Below are 7,261 nucleotides of genomic sequence, written 5' to 3' on the forward strand. Positions count from 1 at the left end.
GAGCTGTAGATCCATCTTGTGAGCATCCAACAGGAAACTGCACATGTGCACACCATTTCCCAGGACCTACACTGAGTCTCAAAGAAAATTCTAAAGAAAAGAGAAGTATTTCTGTATCGGCACTGTCCACTTCTCCTTACCCTAGAGTTATTTCCCGTTATTATCCGGGTCAGTGCTCATTCTTTTCTTATTTCCCACCAAGGAAAGGGGAGTCAGTACTAAGCCTTAGGCCTTTTAACAAGTTCTAACCTTCACAGAGACCTGGTCACAATTTTTAAGTTACCGATATTACTGAGCAGGAGCCTGGTTAAGCTCTTAACCATGATGCCATCATTCTTGGGAATTTTGGGCAAGGTGGATCTCCAGCTGATGGCCATCAGATACACACTACTTCCACTCATCTGGTTATTAATAATTCATTATGACCTTGGTGGGCCCAAGGGTTGCAGTGTGTTAACTCCGGTTATATTTATGATTATTTTTGTTTTACTTCATCATTGAATTTATTACTTCACTGAGTTATCACTGATAAATATCTTGTCCACCAGCCACTCTTAACATAAATGGATATAAATTATTATGGTAGGCCTTAGAATTTAGGCTTATAAGTTTAGGAAAAAGAGAAGATTGTATAGCTTTCCAAAAGAGATGTCAGGAAACCTCATGGAAAAATCTTAGGCAGGTTTCTTCATCACAAAAAGTTGGTACTATATTTATATTATTTTCCTAAAATATAGTCAAATCATGTAACTAGCAGAGAAGAAATAAGAAGTTAACTTGTATATTGTTTGTTTCAATTGTCACTTTGTTGCAAGACAGTATAATTAATTATAAATTTAAACTGTAACTTGGTGATTTTAGTCAGGCATCAAGTTGCTGCAAATTGCTTATTCAAAACAATTCCAAATTACATAGTAAGGATCAGAAATATCTGAGTGGCCAATAGATTTAATTCCCTGAACGAACTTTGAACACGTCTTAGGAAAGGTATGCTAATTTCAATAGACAGCAATACAGAAAAACTGTCGCACAGACAAATTTCCATCAGTTAACTGTTTCTGGCTGTCTCAATTGAGATAGATACATGTACACTGCAGGCTGTACTTGAGCCTTCTTTGGGAGCAGTTTCACATCATCGATGCACTTGGTAATTGTTTCTTTTTCCTGCTGAGCAGAGATGCTTTGCACCCTGCGTACTTCTCCATGCAGTCTATCATGTGTTCTTGCTCCTTTCAACATCATATCCTGCATGGAAATATGATAGTCCAGGCAATTCTTCACCTCCTTATATACTCTATGTAGCCATTCCCGGTAAGTGACCTCCAAAGCCATGACAGTGTTATTCCTCTGAACGTCAAAAAGGTAGTGGTGCTTCTGAACCAACACCTGCTGTGCCTTCTCTCTGTCAATTGCATCGTGGATTTGTTTGATGCTTGCCTGCTTTACTTCGTCTACCTGAGCAATTTCTTGCTCATTCAGCTTGTCAGTAAATTCTCCAATACAGAAGCACCATATTTTTAATGACATAGACCATTAACCCTGCTACTGCTATGGTGGAGGTCTCTGGGGTGATCACATATATTTCTTTGGACAGACACTACAAGCTAAGCCCAGTTCCAAGCATGTGGGGTCCTGTCACACCAGTTTTAGGATAAAGGAACTGGAAGAACTCCTCAGGGATCAGCCCAAGACGCACTTTTCCTCCATATTCAGGAAGAGGTGGTACGGGGCGAGACATGGCTGCCCTGTGTGAAAGGCCCTTGTTGCCTGTAATACCCCTGGCCCCAGGATGGCTGCATTCTTCAGGCATGGGCCATTGTGGCCTTGGCAGCAAGCACCACTCGGGACAGCATAGTCAGCGCAGGTCCAGGCTGTGGGCTTTGTGTCCCTGTGACCCTGACCTGAGACCATCAGCCAGAAACTTTAACTTATATATTGTTTTATAATTATTTCATGTCTAAAGTTCTTAGAATTTTTAAATGTTGATATAAAATTAAAATTGTATATATTTATGGAGTGTCACATGATATCAGTACATGTATCATGTAGTGTTAAATCAGGCTAAATATATCTATATATCTATATACATGCACACACACACACACACACACACACACACACACACACATCTCCCCAAACATTTATCATTTCTTTATGATGAAAGCATTCAAAATCCTTCTTGTGGCTTTTTTTTTGTCGTTTTGAGACAGGGTCTTCCTGTATCTCAAGCTGGCTTGGAATTCGCTATGTAGACCAGGCTAACCTCAAACTCACAGAGATCTGCCTGCCTCAGCCTCCCAAGTGCTGGGATTAAAGGTGTATGCCACCACACCTGGCTACAAAGTACATTTTTGTCTATAGGAGGGCTACTTAAACATTTTCTACTCATGACTCCTTTGTGCTGAAGGAATTTTTACTCCAGATATATATAGGTATATAAAATAGGTATACAGATCAAATGTTAACTCATAATAAATCATAAAGAAAATTATTTAAAAACAATTCTTTGATATACATATAATTTTACTATTTAGTAAAGGCTGAGACAATTTTGCATATTAATGAGTTAATTTACATAAAAAATTAAGTCTTGGCAGAATATTTGATACTTCTGGATACAGAGCATTTTCAACATTTTTCAGAGTTGATCAATATTTGGATTTTATAATCAGTTATCAATATTGAAAATGCTGCTTTGCATAGATATGCAGTATCAAATGGTTCATGTATGTTTAGGGCCATTTCAGAAATTGTTGCTAATTCTGTCCTACCCTCAAGGCAAAATTTATTTAGCAATATTTTTATGAACTTAAGTTAGCAACTCAAACCATGCTTTTAAAAACCAAACATTCTAACATAATATAATCCAAAGATACTTACATGCTAAAGATTGACAGAAGGAAAATATTTTCTTTGTTAAGCCAATATGTTTTGATAAGAGTAGAAAAATTTGCATGTGTAGTAAAACCTTCAGTTAATAGCATATAGTAGTCTTGAATCTGAGCCAAGGTGTCTCACACAGTAGGCATTAGCATTGCCTGGCATCATGGCACAAGCCATCCAAGTTCTTGTGTTTTGCTTTCAGAATCAAAGATACAGTGAAGTCACTCAGTGCAGCACAGACAGGCACTGCCAGAAATACCTTGGATTCATTATGTTCAATTTTGAATTAATTTTTGGTTGTTGCATATTAAGGAGCCTTTTATTGTTGCCAAATTTTTATGACCCCCACATTTAATTATGTGACCCCCATATAGGGATGTAACCTGCAGTTTAAGAAGCTATGATCTACAGTCACCCTACTGTGCAATAGTGCACCAGAACTTATTTTCTCCATGTCCTCACCAGCATTTGTTCTTACTCATCTTTCTCCACTACTGTCTATTCCTAACCACCATTCTACACCCAATCTCTAAGCGCATTACACTTGCTATCACCTATCTGCATGAGATCTAATGATACTTATCTTTCTGTGTCTGACTTATTTAATAATCTTTAGTTCCATTCATCCTGTTGCAAATGGCCTGATTTAATTTCTTATGGCTAAATCTTGCTCCATTGTATGTGTGTGTATGTATATATTGTGCATTAGTTGATGAACACATAGATTGTTTCCATTTCTTGGCTCTTGTAAATAGTGCCTCAATGAACTTGGAAGTACAGAAGTCTCTTCCACATAATGATTTCTTTTCCCTGCATCTATGCCCAGGAGTGAGATTACTGAATCATATGGAAACCCTGTTTTTAATTTTTTGAAGAACTTCCATATTATCTTCCAGAATGGCTGCACTAATTTACAGTCCTATCCAGTTCTATGGAGTCCTCAAGGCTTCCTTCTCTCTATGTCCTCACTAGCATCTGTTATCTTTTAATCTTATTTATAATGGTTATGCTTCCCTAGGTGGGGTGATATCTCGGTGTGGTTGAGATTTGCATTTCTCTGATGATTAGTGATATTGATGATGTTTTCGTGTACCTGTTGGTTGTTAGCATTTCCAAAGAAGGTCTACTTCAGTCTATTGCCCATATTGTGTTGAGGTGGGGCTCGCCATTGTGTCCACCTCTTCTGTAAATTGTGAGCTCTGGCAAGCTGCAGAGGTGGGGTGTGTGGCTTGAAGCAGCATTGAGGGATGTACAAGTGAAGGGACAGGACACGAGGAGTTAGTAGATGCAGTGTCCTGAGTTGGTTGACCTTCAACCTCACTGGCTTGTGGCGGTACATCCTCCCTAGTTACTGGCACTGTTTATACACTGCCTCACCCAGATGTCCATTTTTCATTGAATTATTTTCTTTATTGCTCCTAAGTTTGTTTGAGTTTTTCAGATATTCTGGATATTAACTGTTTTTCCCTTTTGTAAGTTGTCTTTGCTCTGTTGATTGCTTCCTTTCCTGTACAGAAGCTGTTGAGTTTGATATAATCCCATTTGTTTATTTTTATTTTTGTTTCCTGTGCTTTTGAGATCTTGTGAAAAAAAAAAAATCCTTCCCCATTCCAGTGTCCTGAAATGTTTCCTTTGAGTCAAGTTCTTCATTGTTCATGGGGGAGATTTTGCCTGCAGAGAAGATAACAGAGCTGTGCACTGTGTTCTTTTTATGTTGAGAATTATGGACATAGTGTCATTGAATTTGTACTTTGGGAACTAAACTGGAAGAAGGACTTATTGGAAATTCAGTGAATCAAAAACTGCAATGAAATTAATGACAGTCTAGGTAAGCAGTAAAGAATGCCCTCCATGGACCAGCATTTCTAAGGATTCTGAAAGGTGCTTAGTGGATGTATCAAAAGAAAAGCCTTGCAGAACTGCTGTCCAGGGCACATGCAGAAGACTGTTGCAAAGCGGCGTGTGTGACTTGAAGGAGAATCAAGGGATGGAGGAGCAGGAGATCTGGGACATTGGGAGTTATTTAGATACGATGTCCAGGGTTCGTTGACTCTTCACCCTCCCTGGTTTGTGACAGACAGTAGTTGACAGAGGTGTTGCTTTCTTACTTTCTAAAGCAGTCTGTGTGGGTGCTGGGCCAGAGAGAGGAGGCTGTCTCTGAGTAGTTGCCAAGTCCTTTGACCCAAAAAGGTTTTCTCAAAAACCTCCCAGCATTGCGTCCCTGGTCTCTGTCAGTCACCAGGCAGGCACAGTGAACACTGTAGCAGGCAGACATTCCCCAATACAAATAGGAGTGACCATTAGGAATCACTGTTGGAGAAGGCCAGGACCCCAGAATTACCAAATGAACAACACAGGAGCAAATCCCCAAGAAGAGAGAAAATGTTGGATGGACTTGGTTATTTTAAGGAAAATGCCAGAGAACTTTGCAAAAATGAAATCTAGACACTTTAAAAGTTTAAAATCTGTTCATCAATAGAGAATGAGTAAATTGACAAAACAAATACAAGTCAACAGACTGGAGCAATATGCTAAAGAGAGCAAAAGAAGGAGCTAGCAGTTAGGAAACTTGCAGACTTTTCAGATAGAGTGTGGTAGTGATGGAAAAGAAGGGAGTGAAGACCTGTAATGCCTTTATTGCTTTAGAGGAGGGGAGAATACTGATGATTCTGGTGTTCATAAAAAATGTGAGTTTAAAAATACTATAAACATTTATTAAATCTACTTATTCTATGTTATAATTAAAAAAAAAAGTTAAAACCTCATTCAATTTCATGTCTTATAAGGGTTATACTGAGTTCAATATTGTATAACTGTATTAATTTAACTGTGAACCTCAAAATTTACAGCTAATTTTGAAAGAGAAGCATCTTTGCTCTGGAAATTGTTATTGAATATGTTAATGCTGTAATGAAATGCTTCTAATCATGTGGTTATTAAATAATTAAAAAAAATACACAGAATTAATATTGTTAAAATGACCACCCTACCAAAAGCAATATATAGATTCAATGCAATCCCAATCAAAATCCCCATGACATACTGTTGGGACTTGGGTTTGCTTTGCTTAGTGAGGGATCTACTGGCTTCAGTCAGAGAGACTTGATCGGCAACAGAGTCTTGGACCCTGGGACCTAAGCCCATTTATTTTAAAATTCAGATGGTTTTTATACATCCCAAGGAACTAGCAGTCACGTGGGATATGCCAGTCACATACAAAGATTTAGGGTGCAAAGAAACAGGACATTTAGTCTGTTAGTTGGTGCCAGAAAGATTCTTAAACTTTTACTCAAAGTTATCAATGCCTATCTGGTAATTTATTAGCCACAATGTTTTCTTTCTTAGCGCTAAAAGCAGGGTAAACTTTTAGCTTTTAGCTCAGGAGTAAACCTTTAACCTGGCCTAATCTCTTATCCAAGGATAGCTGAGTTATTTGTTCAGGACAAGGAGATGTGCTAAGAGTTGTTGACCAAGACACTTTCCCACAGAGCAGGGAGCCTGCACTTATGAGCAGGCCGCTTTCTCCTGCCAGTCTCGCAGTGTTCTGCAAGACAGGGATTATCAGAGCTACTGTTTTCAGTGCCCTTCCCTTTAGCAGAGAATGCAGCCTGGGCTTAAAAATCTTAGGCTCAGCTCACCCTAGGGCCTGGCATCCTGGCTTCCTACAACATACTTCACAGAATTAGAAAAATCCATCCTTAAATTCATATGGAGGCACAATAGACTCCAAATAGCCAAAGCAACCCTGAGCACAAAGAGCAACGCTGGGGGGATTACTATACCAGATCTCAAAGTATACTACAGAGTCATAGTCATAAAAACAGCATGGTACTGGTGCAAAAACAGACACATAGATCAATGGAACATCATTGATGATCCAAACCTGAGTACACGTAATTTCAGCCACCTGATATTTGACAAAGGTGCCAAAAACACACAGTGGAGAAAAGATAGCATCTTCAACAAATGGTGCTGGCAAAACTGGATCTCCACCTGTAGAAGAATGAAACTAGTTCCTTATCTTTTGCCTTGCACAAAAGTCAACTCCAAATGGATCAAAGACCTCAATGTGAAGCTGGAAACCCTGAAACTATTAGAAGAAAATATTGGCAGTAACTTACAAGATACAGATGTAGGAAAGGATTTTCTAAATCAGACAGAAGTTGCTCAGGAATTAAGGTCAACAATAAGTGGGACCTGATTAAACTAAAAAGCTTCTGTACAGCAAAAGAAACAACCAAAAAAGTGAAGAGAAAACCCATGGATTGGGGAAAAAGTCTTCACTAGTGACACACCTGACAGAGGTTTAACATCCAGAATATATAAAAAACTCAAAAAACAAAGCATTGAGAAACCAAATGACCCAATTAAAAGATGG

General features: G+C 38.6%; 1 pseudogene; it reads right to left on the reverse strand.

Moving 5' to 3' along the window:
- Positions 1-1,044: 1,044 nt before the first annotated feature.
- On the reverse strand, positions 1,045-1,853 carry LOC103747206 (annotated as a pseudogene).
- Between the last annotated feature and the right edge of the window lie 5,408 nt (positions 1,854-7,261).

The sequence above is a fragment of the Nannospalax galili genome, unplaced genomic scaffold (genome assembly GCF_000622305.1).
Source record: "Nannospalax galili isolate Female #2095 unplaced genomic scaffold, S.galili_v1.0 scaffold124, whole genome shotgun sequence".
Lineage (NCBI taxonomy): Eukaryota > Metazoa > Chordata > Mammalia > Rodentia > Spalacidae > Nannospalax > Nannospalax galili.